We start from the raw sequence: 17,068 nt of genomic DNA on the forward strand, positions 1-17,068 counted from the left end.
AGATCTAACAAGGGAAAGTCCTGTTACCTGACCTATTTCCACATTGTCTAAACCAAAAGTGAAAAATCCATTTAGCCATAGGCTATAGAAATACAAATAAGAAAGAAAGATTTACCAGTAGAATATCTCTGACTAGATTTATGATTGTATAAAAACAGTATGTTTTTCTACTTGTTTTTCTTGTTATCTGAGAGTTGAAAGCTATCCACTTTAAAACAAATACAGCAAAAAAAAAAAAAAAAAAAAAAAAAAAAAAAAAAAAAAACAAATACAGCATCATAGAAACATAACTTACTACATTACCTAATAAATGACAAATGTAAACATAATACTTATAAATATATATTAATAACTTTCTTGTATTAGTCTGGGGCTTCTTTTGATTACCTTGCATAGTATATTAAGTGATTTATACAGTTGAACTCTTTTACATGTTCTTTTACATGTTTAAGATATGTTACATATCTTAAAGTAATATGCTTAACGTTTTCAAACAGAAATTTGCAAGTCTTTCATCTTTTAAAGTGCCCTTGCTTTCTTTTTTGAATGTATTTATCATTCAGTGGCCCATAAGAAATGGTTACATTAGCACATTATAGTAGCATGTTTTAAAAATATGTTGTTATAAATTTGTTGAGTATGGATATGGTTTAACTTAAGGAATATTAACTTGGAATAAAACTGATTTGTGTATTTTTATCATTCAAATATTAATGTAGTCTAAGAGCAAGATACTTTAATACGCAGAGTTACTATTGAAAGATATGTATTTAGTGTCAGCATACCTATTCAGTCCCTGTTTTTGTGGATTGTTCCCTTGAACTTCCTCTATTACAGAATCCCCCTTAGTATTTCTTGCACTGCTGGCTTCAGGGTCACATATTCTTTCGGTTTCTGCCTATCTTGGAAGCTCTTTATCTCTCCTTCTATTCTGAATGAGAGCCTTGCTGGATACAGTATTCTTGGCTGCATGTTCTTCTCATTTAGGACCCTGAATATATCCTGCAAGCCCTTTCTGGCCTGCCAGGACCCTTGGAGGGGTCTACTGTTATGCTAATACTTCTCCCCATAAAATTTAGAGATTACTTGTCTCTTGCTGCTTTAAGGAAATTCTCTTTATCTATCGAATTTACAAGTTTCACTATTAAATGTCCAGGTGTAGAGTGGTTTCTATTGATATTCGGGTGGGATCTATCTATTTCCAGGATATGAATGCCTGTTTCCCTCCCCAATTTAGGGAAGTTTTCAGCTATGGTTTGTTCAAATACATATTCGGGACATCTGTCCCTTTTGGTACCCTCGGTAACACCAGATAAATGTACATTTTTCTTTCTGAGCTGTTATTTTTTCCCTTACCCTATCCTCATGACCTTTTAGTCGTTTTCTCTTTATTCCCCAGTTACCCTCCTTCCCATCAACTTGTGCTCTATGTCACTCATTGTTATTGTACGTCGTTAACCCTCATCCTTAGGACCTCTAGTTTGGATTGCATCTCATTTAATTGTTTTTAATTTCGGCCTGATTAGATCTAAATTCTGCAGTCATGAAGTCTCTTGAGTCCTTCATGCTTTTTTGAGAGCCACCAGTAGCTTTATAATTGTGCATCAGAATTGGCTTTCTGACATTGAATTGTAATTCAAATTTTGTAACTCTGTAGGAGAAAGAGCTGTTTCTGATTCTTTTTTGAGGTGAGTTTTTCCTTCTAGTCATTTTACTCAGTGCAAAATGGCCAAAAACAATTTGTATTGGGAAAATCAGAAAAAGAGAGAAGAGAAAGAAGAAAAAGAAAGAAGAAAAAGAATAAAAAGAAGAAAAGAAGGAAAAAAAGAATAGAATAATAGAAAGAAAAGGGGGGGAAGAAAACCAAATTAAAAAAAAAAATATGGGGAGTCTCCTCTGATTGTGTATACTGTAAATTCCTCAGCTTCTCCTGGAACTTTCTAGTCCTTCTTGGTCAATAATTTCTTTTTCACTGTCCATCTAACTGGTCTTCTCTGGGAGAGGCCTGCTGTGCTGATTTTCAGGTTTTAGCACTTGGGGGAGCTGCTCAGCCCCCTCCCTGGTGCAGGGCTCAGTGAAAGATGTTTAACCTCTATCCGTTGAGTCCACTGTGAGGTTCAGTGGGGGTTGTTTATCCTGTGAGGCCCCAGGAGGAACAACAACAGTAGAGGCGGCCAGATCTGGAGCCCTGGACTAAGCTCCCGCAGTAGCTATGAAGTTTGCAGTCTGCAGAAGCCTGGATGCTCTGGGGGCAGGGGCCGCTGATCTGCCCAGCTCGGGGCCACCGGGCAGCAAGAGTGTCCTTGCTGTCCTGAGCCTTCCTGGCTTCTGCCTGTCCCGGGGGGAGTGCCGCACCTTGGGCTGAGTCCCCGGCGCACTGTGCTCCCAGGCCTGAGCTGTAGGACGCTCCAGGGCGCACAGCCCCTCCATGTGGAGCCTCTGCAGGAGACCTTCTCAGCATTTCACAGGGCAGTGCAGCCACCTATACAGAGCCTCTTTCTGAGCCGTTTCCGAGCTGCGCCCAGGCCGCGCAGCTCCCTCCCAGCGGAGCCGCTGCCTGAGCCGCCTCCAAGCTAGTCCCAGACACCCACCCCCCCAGATGCACGCTGCAGTCTTTTAGGGAGCTCAGCCGTGGTGTTCTGTTAGTGTCCCAGGGAGGCTGAGGGCATCCCCGCCCCTCCTGGGATCCTGCTCCAACTCCTGGGAAGATTGGTGAAACCCCTGCTTCTCCAGAATGGGGCTTTCCTGTCCTGGGGACACTCGCCATGGCCTTAGCCCGGGTCCTCGCGGGGCCCCTCCCACTTGGATGCCTTTTGTTTCTTTCTTTCTTCCTCTGCTCTGTCTTCCTAACGTGATAGAAGCGTGAACTCTTTTCACTGTAGCGTTCCAGCTGGTCTCTCTTTTTTTTTTTAATTTTTATTTATTTATGATAGTTACAGAGAGAGAGAGAGAGAGAGAGGCAGAGACACAGGCAGAGGGAGAAGCAGGCTCCATGCACTGGGAGCCCGATGTGGGATTCGATCCCGGGTCTCCAGGATCGCGCCCTGGGCCAAAGGCAGGCGCCAAACCGCTGCGCCACCCAGGGATCCCTCTCTCTTTAAATCTCAGGCCAAATTCGTAGGTTTTCAGGAGGATTTGAAACTTAGGTGATTTGGTGGGGACAGGTGACTTGGGGACCCTACACTTCCGCCATCTTCCCCCCTCCTACTCTGTTTTCCGTTTAAAATTGTCTCCAGGCAACGGTATCAGGAGGGTCAAGGAGAAAGCCATCTGACATTGGCCACCTGAGCTGCATGGTGATTGGCCACCTGAACCAGGCCCCTCCGAGAGCGTGCATGATTGGCCACGGCATGGCGGTGACATCACAGAGGGGCACTCTGATGCACCTGGGTTGATATAAAAGCATGACAACCGTGCAGATGCCCATGATGGCACTTCAGCCACAGATCTCCCTCCCTCAGGTTGTCTGCCCTGTTTTCTGCCCATGCCCATGGCAAACCCCTGGACCACCCTCCTGCCCCAGTCCTCTCGCCAAGACTTTGGGCTCCATCTGCATGTTTGCACATCCATTCATCCCCCTCTGTGGTCCTGAGAGTCCACGAACCCACAGCAGGCGACTCCTGCTCCCATTTCCCACGGAGAGGTTGGCCTGGCTGCTCACGGAAATATTCCCATGTGGACTGTGGGAGCGGGACACTGGGAATCGGTACCATGGATACTCAGGCAGAGGGGAAATGCCTCCCTGACACCCCTGGGGTCAACTCGGAGCTCAACACAGGAAAGTTGTGAGTCCCCGTTCTGAGGGAACCCAGGGCACTCACTGCTTATCTAGAGCTCCCCAACCCAGCTCAGTACAGGGCACATGAATGCCCTAAACCTCCACTCCACCCCCATGTGTACAGTGTTTGCAGTGCCTCCAGGCACCCGGCAGAGAAGGGTATGAAACAAGTAAGTCCTGGGGCAAGGAGTCACCACGTCACTGGACACGGTGGGGGTCATTGGAACACGGGCCCTCAGACCACGAGCTGCCTGCCCCAGCTCAGTAGTGGACAAATGGATGCTCCAGATCCCTGGCTGATTGGGCGTCCATACACCACAAACCCTCGAACACAGCAGGACATGGAGAAATTCAGTCCCCAGAACAGCACCTACCAGGATCCCTCAGACTGGGAACCCTCTTAACCCTGGTGCCCCTGGGCATGTGAGTCACCCAGACACTGGATCCCTATCAAAATACCATGGACTTTCTTCAGAGAGTTGGAACCAATTATTTTAAGATTTGCATGGAATCAGCAAAGACCCTGAATAGCCAGGGGAATATTAAAAAGAAATCCATAGCTGGGGGCATCACAATGCCAGATTTCAGGTTGTACTACAAAGCTGTGGTCATCAAGACAGTGTGGTACCGGCCCAAAAACAGACACATAGATCAATGGAACAGAATAGAGAATCCAGAAGTGGACCCTCAAATTTACGGTCAACTAATAATATTTGATAAAGGAGGAAAAACTCTCCACTGGAAAATACAGTCTCTTCAATAAATGGTGCTGGGGAAATTGGACATCCACATGCAGAAGAATGAAACTAGACCACTCTCTTGCACCATACACAAAGAGAAACTCAAAATGGATGAAAGATCTCATTGTGAGACGAGACTCCATCAATATCCTAGAGGACAACACAGGCAACACCCTTTTTGAACTTGACCACAGTAGCGTCTTGCAAGATACATCCATGAAGGCAAGAGACGGAGAAACAAAAATGGTCTATTTGGACTTCATCAAGATAGGAAGCTTTTGCACAGCAAAAGATACAGTCAACAAAACTAAAAGACAACCTATAGAATGGGAGAAGACATTTGCAAATGACATATCAGATAAAGGGCCAGAATTACATGGGGGTTAAAAATATCCTCCTGCTCATAATGAATGTGTGAACAGGGAAATTAAAGTATAAAAAAAATACATGGAAGGAAATGAAAATGAAAACATGAAGGTAATATTAAATATTAAAAGATGTGTTAAGTGATCCTCTGATTTTCACACATGCTCTTCTTAACCTCCTTGTTGGAGTTCGTCCAATTTCTCCCAGGTATTTGGGGTTAATCACCCCGCCAGCATAGTAACTTCCTTCCTTGCCTATTGATTCAGAGGCATGAAGAGCTCAAAGTGGCCAGGCAGCAGTTTCAATTTCCAGATCAGTGGGATTGTTTTTGTGTCTCTCTTTGTAACTGAGACCTCTAGGCCAGCAGAATATAAAGTCGTGGGAACAGAAAGTAAACATTTTGCAAGTAGATCATGAAGGGTTATAGTGAGTAGTAGCACTTCCAGTTACAGGCCCTGACTTCTGCACCTGTGAATGTGCGCTATGGGAGAAACAGCATCATATATTAAAAGCAGATTTATAGCCCTCTGGAGAACCTTGTCGAAGCCTGCAAGAAATTGGCAGCCAGCTGGCACTGCAAGTGCATCTTCTTTTTTAAAAATTCTTTTTAAATGTATTTTTTATTGGTGTTCAATGTGCCAACATATAAAATAACATCCAGTGCTCTTCCCATCCTGCGCACCCCTATGTGCCCGTCTCCCTGTCACCCCCCCACCGCCCACCTCACTTTTTACCACCTCTCGTTCGATTCCCAGAGTTAGGAGTCTCTCATGTTCTGTCTCCCTTTCTGATATTTCCCACTCATTTTTTCTCCTTTGTATAAATAGAATGGGAAAATGGGAAACCAAAATAATGAGACACAAGGCTGTCAGCAAGATGGTGGAACAGTAGGAACCCGAAATCACCTGTCCCCACCGACCTAACTAGATAACTTTCAAACCATCCTGAAAACCTACGAATTCGCCCTGAGATTTAAAGGGAGAACAGCTGGAAGGCTACAGTGAGAAGAGTTTGCACTTCTATCAAGGTAGGATGACGGAAAAAATAAATAAACTCCAGTGGGGGAGAACCCATACAGGCATCTGGGCTAACGCCAGGCAGGAGAGACTCCAGGACAGGAAAGCAAAGAGCAGGAGAATCAGGAACTTTACCAACCTTCGGGATAGAAAGGCGCTCACAGGGAACTCAGGCAGGATCCCACGAGAGGCAGTGGAGACCTCAGGTCTCCAGGGTCACTAACAGAGGAAGTGGGGACAGCGCGCCACACACCATTGGCCGAGCTCTGAAAAGGGCTGGATCGCATGCCCTGTGGGCTCCAGGAGTAGCTCAGGTGGCAGCTCCAGCAGCTGCATGGCGAGGAGGGGGATGCTTGGCCCTGGGAGAGCAATTCCAGTGGCGCAGGCCCCAGAGTCCTGGGCGCCGGGGGCACAGCCCAGGATCCGGCAATCCCCTTGGGACATGTGGGTGCCGGGAGGACACAGGACAGCGAGGACACTGCTATTGCCAGGCACCCCCAAACTGTGCAGGTCAGTGCTCCCCACATCCGGAGGATTTAGTCTCTGGTGGACTGGGATCTGCAGGAGTTACTGCGTGAGCTGACGCCAGTGGTTAAGAGCTGCCCGTTGCCAGTGTTGTTGCTCCCCCCTAAGTCACATTGTACATGGGAGGGAGCGGGACCGCCAGGAAGCATGGGTCTCACAGGATAAACAACTCCCACTGAGCCGTGCCCCTGACAGGGAGCGGGGTAGCTCCCCGGGGCACACACCTGACAATATAAAAAGAGCCCCTCCCCCAGAAGATCACCTGGAAGGAAACAAGAAGAGCAAGTTCTTGACCAAGCAGCGCTGGAAAGCTCCAGGGGAAGTCAAGGGACTTACAGTATATATAGAATCAGAGGATACCCATACTTGTTATTTTTTTTTAATTTGGATTTTTTTTCTTTTTTTCCTTCCTTTTTCCAGTACAACTTGTTTTAGCCACTCTGCACTGAGCATCGTGACTTGAAGGGAGAACTCACCCCAAAGAAACAATCAAAAACAGTCCTGTCTCCCACAGAATTACAGAAATTGGGTTAGAATTCAATGTCAGAATGCCAATGCAGAAGCACAAGTATAAAGCTCCCGGTGACTCTGGAAAAAGCATGAAGGATTCAAGAGATTTCATGACTGCAGAATATAGATCTAATCAGGCCAAAATTAAAAATCAATTGAATGTGATGGAATCCAAACTGGAGGAGAGTTCACGCTTCTATCGAGGTAGGAAGATGGAGAACAAAGAAATAAACAAAAGGCATCCAAGGGGGAGGGGCTCCCCGAGGAACCGGCTAAGGCTGGGGCGACTGTCCCTAGGACAGGGGAGCCTGGCCTGGAGAAGCAGGAGTTTCACCATTCTTCCTGGACAGGAAAGCGCTCTGAGGTAGTTAGAGCAGGATCCCAGGAGGGCGGGGATGACCTCAGACTCCCAGGGACACTAACAGAGCACCTGTGCCCCAGGGAGAGCGCCCCACACTCAGAAGCGGCTCCGACAAAGGCTTCGCGGGGAGGGGACTGCACGGCCCCTGGAGCAGCTCAGGAGCGGCTCCAGCAGAGGCTCCGTGCAGAAGGGGCTGCACGGGGAGCGCGAATCCGACAGCGCAGGCCCTGGAAGCACAGGGCGCCGGGGACCCAGCCCAGGATACTGCACTCCCCCGGGGACAGGCAGAAGCCAGGAGGGCACAGGACAGCAAGGACACTCCTGCTCCAAGCTGAGCAGATCAGTGGCCCTGCCCCCAGAGCATCCAGGCCCTTGGAGACTGAGAGCTCCGTTGTTACCGCAGGAGCTGAATCCAGGGCTCCAGAGCTGGCCGCTGCCACTGTTGTTGTCCCTCCTGGGTCCTCACAGGGTAAACAACCCCCACTGAGCCTCACAGTGGCCTCACCATATAAACAGCTTAAACATCTTTCACTGAGCCCTGCAACAGACTGGGGGCTGAGCAGCTCCCCCAAGTGCTAACACCTGAAAATGAGCACAGAAGGCCCCTCCCACAGAAGACCAACTAGAGGGACAGGGGGAGAAACAAATTATTGACCAACCAGCACTTGAAAGTTCCAGGGGAAGTCAAGGGATTTACAGTATACAAAAATCAGAGGATACTCCACCCCTTTTTTTTGTTTTGTTTTGTTTGTTTTTTGATTTCTGTTTCCTCCCCCTCTCGTTTTGTTCTCTAGTTTTCTTTTCTTCTCTTTTTTTCTTTTTTTCTTTTTGTTTCCTTCTATCTCCTCTCTTTTTCTCCTTTTCCCAATACTAATAGTTTTTGGCCACTCTGCACAGCGCATAATGCCTAAAAGGAAAATCTCACCTTAAAAAGAAATAACCAGAAACCATTCTCACTCCCACAGACTTACAAAATTTGGATTACAATTCAATGTCAGAAAGCCAATTCAGAAGCACTATTATGAAGCTCTAGAAAAAATCATAAAGGACTCAAGAGAGTTCATGACTGCAGAATATAGATCTAATCATGCTGAAATTAAAAATCAATTGAATGAGATGCAATCCAAACTGGAGGTCCTAATGATGAGGTTAATGAGGTAGAAGAATGAGTGAGTGACATAGAAGACAGGTTGATGGCAAGAAAGCAAGCAGAGGAAATAGAGAAAATCAAAAGACCATGAGGTTAAGGTTAAGGTTAAGGGAAATAAATGATAACCTCAGAAGGAAAAATCTATGTTTAAAGGGGGTTCTAGAGGATGCCAAAAGGAACAGAGATCCAGAATACATATTTGAACAAAGCATAGCTGAAAACATACCTAATTTGGGGAGGGAACAGGCATTCAGACCCGGAAATAGAGAGACACCCCAAAAATCAATAGAAGCCACTCAACATCTCGACATTTAATAGGGAAACTTGCAAATTCGAAAGACAAAGAGAAGATCCCTAAAGCAGCAAGAGACCAGAAATCTCTAAATTTTATGGGGAAAAGTATTAGCATAACAGCAGACCTCTCCACAGAGACCTGGCAGGCCAGAAAGGGCTGGCAGGATATATATTTAGGGTCCTAAATGAGAAGAACATGCAGCCAAGAATACTGTATCCAGCAAGGCTCTCATTCAGAACAGAAGGAGAGATAAAGAGCTGCCAAGATAGGCAGAAACTGAAAGAATATGTGACCACGAAGCCAGCTCTGCAAGAAATACTAATGGGGATTCTGTAATAGAGGAAGTCCAGGGGAACAATCCCCCAAATCAGGGATGGAATAGGAATCATGATGACACTAAATACATATCTTTAAATTGTAGCTCTGAACGTGAATGTGCTTAACGACCTCAGAAAAGGCATCCAAGGGGAGGGGACCCGTGAGGAGCTGGGCTAAGGCCACAGCAAGTGTCCCTAGGATAGTAGAGCCTGGCCTGGAGAAGCAGGAGTTTCACTAATTTTCCCAGACAGGAAGGTGCTCTCAGGGAGTTAGAGCAGGATCCCAGGAGGGCGGGGATGACCTCAGACTCCCAGGGACACTAACAGAGCACTTGGGCCCCAGTGAGAGAGTGCCACACCTGCCGCCGAGCTCCCTAAAGGGCTGCAGCGCCCCAAGCTGCACTCTGGAGCAGCTCAGAAGCGGCTCCGGCAAAAGCTCCGCAGGTAGGTGGCTGCGCGGCCCCTGGAGCAGCTGGGAGGCAGCTCTGGCAGAAGCTCCACGCAGAAGGGGCTGCGCAGCCAGGAGTGTGAATCCGACAGTGCAGGCCCAGGAGCACAGGGCGCGGCAGACACAGCCCAGGATCCGGCGCTCCCCCGGGCACAGGAAGAAGCCAGGAGGGCCCAGAACAGCAAGGACACTCCTGCCCCAAGCTGAGCAGATCAGCGGCCCCGCCCCCAGAGCATCCAGGCCCCTGGAGACTGAGATCTCCGTAGTTACTGCAGGAGCTGATTCCAGGGCTCCAGAGCTGGCCGCCTCTACTGTTGCTGTTCCTCCTGGGGCCTCACAGGATAAACAACCCCCAATGAGCCTCACAGCTTAAACATCGTTCACTGAGCCTGGAACCAGGCCCCCAAGTGCTAACACCGAAAAATCAGCACAGCGGCCCCTCCCCCAGAAGACCAGCTAGACAGACAGGGGAGAAACAAATTATTAACCAACCAGCACTTGAAAGTTCCAGGGGAAGTTGAGGGATTTACAGTATACCAAATCAGAGGACACCCCCCCTTGGTTTTTTTGTTTTTTGTTTTTTGATTTCTGTTTGCTTCCCCCCCCCTTTTTTTTCCTCTTTTTTCTTTTCTTCTCTCTTTTTTTTTTCTTTTTTTCTCTTTTGTTTTTGATTTTTTCTTTTTCTTTACTTTTTCTCATCTCTCTTTTTCTCCTTTTCCCTATACAAATTTTTTTCAGCCCCTCTGCACAGAGCAAAATGCCTAGAAGGAAAACCTCACCTCAAAAGACAGAATCAGAAACAGTCCTCACTCCCACAGAGTTACAAATTTTGGATTACATTCAATGTCAGAAAGCCAATTCCGAAGCGCTATTATAAAGCTACTGGTGGCTCTAGAAAAAAGCATAAAGGACTCAAGAGACCTCATGACTGCAGAATATAGATCTAATCAGGCAGAAATTAAAAATCAATTGAATGAGATGCAATCCAAACTGGAGGTCCTAACGATGGGGTTAATGAGGTAGAAGAACAAGTGAGTGACATAGAAGACAGGTGATGGCAAGGATTGAAACAGAGGATATAGAGAAAATCAAAAGACCATGAGGAAAGGTTAAGGGAAATAAATGATAACCTCAGAAGGAAAAATCTATGTTTAAAAGGGGTTCCAGAGGGTGCTGAAAGGAACAGAGGACCAGAAAGTGTATTTGAAGAAATCATAGCTGAGAACTTCCCTAACTTGGAGAAGGAATCAGGCATGCAGATCCTGGAGATAGAGTGATCCCCCCCCTATAATCAGTGAATACCATTCAACACCCTGATGATGAATATAGATCATTGATATTGGGGTGGGAACTCTCTATTTCCTGGATCTGAAGGCATGTTCCCTCCCCAATTTAGGGAAGTTTTCAGCTATGATTTGTTCAAATACATATTCTGGGCTTCTGTCCCTTTCGGCACCCTCGGGACCCCAGGGAAACGTAGATTTCCCTTCTGAGGCTGTCCTTTATTTCCATTAGCCTATCCTCATGATCTTTTAGTCATTTTTCTCTTTGTTTCCTCAGTTTCCCTCCTTGACATCAACTTTCTTCTATGTCACTCATTCTTCTACAACATTCACTCTCATCGTTCTGACCTCTAGTTTGGATTGCATCTCATTTAATTGATTTTAATTTTGGCCTGATTAGATCTAAATTCTGCAGTCATGAAGTGTCTTGAATCCTTTATGGTTTTTTCTAGATCCACCAGTAGCTTTATAACTGTGCTTGTGAATCAGCTTTCTAACACTGAGTTGTAATACAAAATTTGCAACTCTTTGGGGGAGAGGGCTGTTTCTGATTCTTTCTTTTAAGGAGAGGTTTTCATTCTAGTCATTTTGCTCAGTGCAGGGTGGCTAAAAAGAAGTTATATATTATGCAAGCATGAACTCTTTTCTACTGTAGCATTCCAGCTATTCTCTCTTTAAATCTCAGGCCGAATTCCTAGGTTTTCAAGATGATATAAAAGTTATGTAGGTAATTGGGTAGGGAAAGGTGACTTGGGGACCCTACTCTTCCACCATCTTGCCCCCACCTCTTCTGTTTTCCATTTAAACATGGTTACTAGGCAACGATATCAGGAGAGTCACTGAGAAAGCTGTCTGATATTGGCCACCTAAGCTGCACGGTGATTGGCCACCTGAATCAGGCCACACTGAGAGCCTGCCTGATTGGCTGCGGCATGGCGGTGACATCACAGAAGGACACACTGATGCACCTGGGCTGATATTAAAGCATGGCAATCATGCAGACCCCCGTGATGACAGAGATGGCACTTCATCCACAGATCTCCCTGCTCTCCCTCTAGTTTGCTTCCCTGTTTTCTGGCCCTGCCCATGGCAAGCCCCCGTCCCATCACCTGCCCCAGGCCTTTCGTCAAAACTTTGGGCTCCACCTGCATGTTTGCACCTCTCTTCATCCCCCTCTGTGGTCCTGAGAGTCCACGAACCCACAGCAGGCAACTCCTGTTCCTTTTCCCACTGTGAGTTTTTCCTGGCTGCTCATGGACATATTCCCATGTGGCCTGTGGGAGTGGGACACTGGGAATCGGTACCATGGATACTCAGGCAGATGAGAAAAGCCTCTCCCACACCTCTGGGGACAGCACCAGGCTCAGCACAGGAAAGCTGTGAGTCTATGTCCAGAGGAGCCCAGGGCACTAACTGCTTCTCTTGAGCTCTCCAAACCAGATCAGCACAGGGCACATGAATCCCCTAATCTTCCAGTCCACTCCCATGTGTACAATGTCTGAAGTGCCTCCAGGCACCTGGGAAAGAAGCAGTATTACGAAACAAATAAGTCCTGGGAGAAGGAGTCACCACATCACTGGACACGGTGGGGGTCATTGGAACACGGGCCCTCAGACCACAAGCTGCCTGCCCCAGCTCAGTAGTGGACAAACAGATCATCCAGATCCCTGGCTGACCAGGAGCCCACAAACAACAAATCCTCGAACACAGCAGGACATGGAGAAATGCAGTCCCCAGAACAGAGCACCTACCAGGATCCCTCATATTGGGAACCCGCTGAACCCAGGTGCCCCAGGTGCCTCAGGGCAAACACTGAATGGACCAGAAACCCTCATACCACCAGTCTCCAGCTGCGCCCAGAATAAGGCAAGGGGGTCCAGGGTACACTGGGTTTGCAGAGTTCCTCATGAGCCCTGCATCCCAGCTCATCATTGAGAAAATGAGGCACCTGCACAGTGGGATCAGCATTATTCTTGGACCTGGAGCCAACATCATAGCTCAGCTGTACTCAGGCCCCTGGTAAGTGGGCTCACCTTATGATTTTGGACTTGCGGTTACACAACCCAGACATGGCTAGGCCAAGCAGGCTCCTGGATAGCAGGCTAACCATGTGCCATTGGACCCCTAGACTAACAGTATATCTCAGCACTAGGGCAAGCCGGCCTCTACTTAGGAAGAATTCATGAGATTGAGAAAGCTCTCATAGGACTTATCAAAGAAAAGATAAAGAATCCAAACAAAATCATAAATGAAATTGGCGGATCACAACCAACTCCAAATAAATGCAAACAATTATAAAGGCATTCAAACTGGCAAGGAAGAAGTCAACATCTCATTTTCCTCAGATGACATGATACTTTATGTGGAAAAAAAAGAGTTTGCAACTGTGCTAGGATTCATATTGAATATATGAATACATTTCAGCAATGTGGCAGGATAAAAAAAATCAATGTACAGAAATCTGCTTTATTTCTAGACACAAAAATGATATAGAAGAAAGAGGAATTAAGGGCTGATCCTATTTACAATTGCACCGGAAACTAAAATACCTAGGAATTAACATAATGAAAGAGGTAAAGGATCTGTAACTAAAAACCACAGAACACCTATAAAAGAAATTGTGGAAGAGCAAGAGATTCATTAACATTCCATATTCTTGGATTTGAAGTATCAATATTGTGAAAATGTCCATGCAACCTAGGGCAATGTACACTTTCGAAGTAGTCCTTATCAAAATACCATTGACATTTTTCACAGATCAGAAACAAATATTTCTAAGATTTGCATGGAACCGGAAAAGACCCCAATTCGCCATAGGAATGTTGAAAAATAAATCAAAAGCTGGTTATATTACAATGTCTGGACTTCAGGCTGTATTTTGCCTAAGGTTTTTTCTGCATGTCATAGACAAAGCTGTCATCATCAAAATGTTATCGTATGGCACAAAAACAGACACATTGATCAAGGAATGGAATAGAGAACCTAGAAATGAACCCTAAACTCTATTGTCAAGTAATCTTCAACAAAGCAGAAAAGAATATCCTCTGGAAAAAGGATAGTCTCTTCAACAAATTGGACAGCCACATGCAGAAGAACTCAACTGGACCATTGTCTTATACCACACACAAAGATAAACTCAAAATGGATGAAAGACCTAAAGGTGAAATAGGAATCCATCACAATCCTAGAGGAAAACACAGGCAACAACCTCTTTGACCTTGGCCATAGCAACTTATGCAAGACATGTCTGTAATGCCAAGGGAAACAAAAGCAAAACTGAACTATTGGGACTTCATCAAGATAAAAAGCAAAGGAAACAGTCCATAAAACTAAGAAACAACCTACAAAATGGGAGAAGGCATTTGCAAATGACATAGGAGATAAAAGGCTAGTATCCAAGATCTATAAAACCCTTATGGAACTCAGCAACCAAAACAAGTAATCCAGTGAAGAAATCGGCAGAAGAGATGAACAGACATTTCTCCAAAGAAGACAACACGTGGCCAACAGAGACATGAAAAAAAATGCTCCACATCACTCATTATCAGGAAAATACAAAACAAAACAAAACCCACAATGAGATACCACCTCACAGCCCAGGGCCCCGGGTGACAAAGCCCACCTCACATCTGGCAGAATGGTTAAAATGAACAAGACAGAAAAACAACAAACTTTGGCCAGGTTGTGGAGAAAAGGGTACCGTCTTGCACTGTTGGTGAGAATGCAAAGTGGAGCGGCCACTCTGGAAAAGTGCAGGTTCCTCAAGAACTTAAAAACAGAGCTCCCCTATGTCCTAGCAAATGTGCTACCGGGTATTTACCACAAAGATACAGAGGTAGTGAAAAGAAGGGTCACCTGCACCCCAATGTTCACAGCATCAATGTTCACAGTGGTCAAAATATGGAACGAGCCCACATATCCATCGCCAGATGAATGGATAAAGAAGACGTGGGCTATAGTTACAGTGGGATATTACTGAGCCTTTAGAAAGGACGAATCTTTACCACTTCTATTGACATGAATGGAACTGGAGGGTATTAGCCAGAGAGTGAAATAAGTCAATCAGTGAAAGACAATTATCATACGGTTTCATTCACATGTGAAATATAAGAAACATTGCATAGAATCATAGGGGAATTGAGGGAAAATTGAATGGGAAGTCATAGAGAGAGAGAGAGAAACCATGACAGACTCTTAACTCTGTGAAATAAACTGAGGGTGGCTAGAGGGGAGGTGGACAGGGGATCAGGACCTGGGTAAGGGGCATCAAGGAGGGCACATGGTGTGAGGAGCACTGGGTTTTACACACAAATGATAATTTATGGATATCTACATCTGAAACTAATGGTTTATGATATGCTGGCAAATTGAATTCAAATTTTTAACAAGTAAAATAAAAATAAGATAAAATAACATATTTGTGTAAATAGAATGGGAAAAAGGGGATCCCTGGGTGGTGCAGCGGTTTGGCGCCTGCCTTTGGCCCAGGGCGCGATCCTGGAGACCCGGGATCGAGTCCCATGTCGGGCTCCTGGTGCATGGAGCCTGCTTCTCCCTCTGCCTATGTCTCTGCGCCTCTCTCTCTCTCTCTCTCTGTGTGACTATCATAAATAAATAAAAAAAAATAAAAAAAAAGAATGGGTAAAAGGAAATCAAGATAATAAGGGCCAAGGCTGTCAGCAAGATGGCAGGAGAGTAGGATTCCGAAATCCCCTATCCCCAACAACTTAGTTAACTTTCAAATCATTCTGAAAACCTACGAATTCGGCCTGGGATTTAAAGAGAGAACAGCTGGAAGGTTACAGTGAGAAGAGTTTGCGCTTCTATCAAGGTAGGAAGACGAAAAAATAAAGAACAAGACTCCACCGTGGGAGGGGAGAACCCCCACGAAGAGCCGCGCTAAGGCCCAGCAGGAGACACTCCAGGACAGGAAAGCCCAGACCGGGATAATCAGGAAGTTTACCAATCTTCCCCGATGGAAAGGCGCTCACAGGGAACTCGGGCAGGATCCCAGGAGGGGCAGTGGAGCCCCCAGGGTCCAGGGGTCACTAACAGAGGAAGTGGGGAGAGCGCGCCACACACCATGGGCGGAGCTCTGAAAAGGTCTGGAGCACGCACTCATCGGATCCCGGGAGCAGCTCAGGTGGTGGCTATGGCACCGGCTCGGCAAGGAGGGGAATGCGTGGCCCGCAGGAGGGGAGAGCGATTCCAGCGGCGCAGGCCCGGGAGCCCAGGGCCCCGGGTAACAAAGCCCAGGATCTGGCGATCCCCTTGGGCAATCGGGGGCGGGAGGACACAGGACAGCGAGGATGCTCCTGCCACCTGAGCTGTACAGGTCAGTGCCACCAACACCCGGTGTTGCCAGGCTCTTGCGGACTGGGAGCTACAGGATTTAATGTGGGAGCTGACTTTCGGGCTGGAGAGCTGGCCGCCGCCAGTGTTGTTGTTCCTCCCTATGTCACCTTGCGCCTGGGTCGGAGTGAGGTGGCCATAATACAAGAATCCATCCAAAAACTGGAAAGAACTCAAATACAAAAGCTAACCTTACACATAAAGGAACTAGAGAAAAAACAACAAATAGATCCTACACCCAGCAGCAGAAGAAGAGAATTAATAAAGATTCGAGCAGAACTCAGCCAAATCAAGACCAGAAGAACTGTGGAACAGATCAACAGAACCAGGAGTTGGTTCTTGAAAGAATTAATGAGATAGATAAACCATTAGGGAGCGTTATTAAAAAGAAGAGGGAGGAGGAGGGGCAAGATGACGGAAGAGTAGGGTCTCCAAATCACCTGTCTCCACCAAATTACCTAGAAAACCTTCAAATTATCCTGAAAATCTATGAATTCGGCCTGAGAATTAAACAGAGAACACCTGGAATGCTACAGTGAGAAGAGTTCGCGCTTCTATCAAGGTAGGAAGACGAGGGAAAAAAAAATAAAGAAACAAAAGGCCTCCAAGGGGGAGGGGCCCCGCGAGGAGCCGGGCTGAGGCCGGGGCGAGTGTCCCCAGGACAGGAGAGCCCCGACCCGGAGAAGCAGGAGCTGCACCGACCTTCCCAGGGGAAAGGGGCTCGCGGGGAGGTGGAGCAGGACCCGGAAGGGCGGGGATGCCCTCGGGCTCCAGGGGACACTAACAGACACCTGTGCCCCGGGGGAGTGCGCCGAGCTCCCTAAGGGCTGCAGCGCATGCGGGACCCGGAGCAGCTCGGAAGGGCTAGGGCGGCGACTCGCGGAGGGGGCTGCGGGGCGGGAGCAGCTCGGGGGGCCCGGGGAGAGG

General features: G+C 46.9%; 1 long non-coding RNA gene across 1 annotated transcript; it reads left to right on the forward strand.

The window, feature by feature from the left end:
* The first annotated feature begins 3,420 nt into the window (after positions 1–3,420).
* Positions 3,421–9,125, forward strand: LOC112672725 (uncharacterized). The gene is made up of 3 exons (XR_003144448.2): positions 3,421–4,995; positions 5,712–5,911; positions 6,846–9,125. It is a non-coding gene; the product is annotated as an uncharacterized LOC112672725 (long non-coding RNA).
* The last annotated feature ends 7,943 nt before the right edge of the window (positions 9,126–17,068 follow it).

This window comes from Canis lupus, chromosome 8, assembly GCF_003254725.2.
Source record: "Canis lupus dingo isolate Sandy chromosome 8, ASM325472v2, whole genome shotgun sequence".
In the NCBI taxonomy this organism is placed as follows: domain Eukaryota; kingdom Metazoa; phylum Chordata; class Mammalia; order Carnivora; family Canidae; genus Canis; species Canis lupus.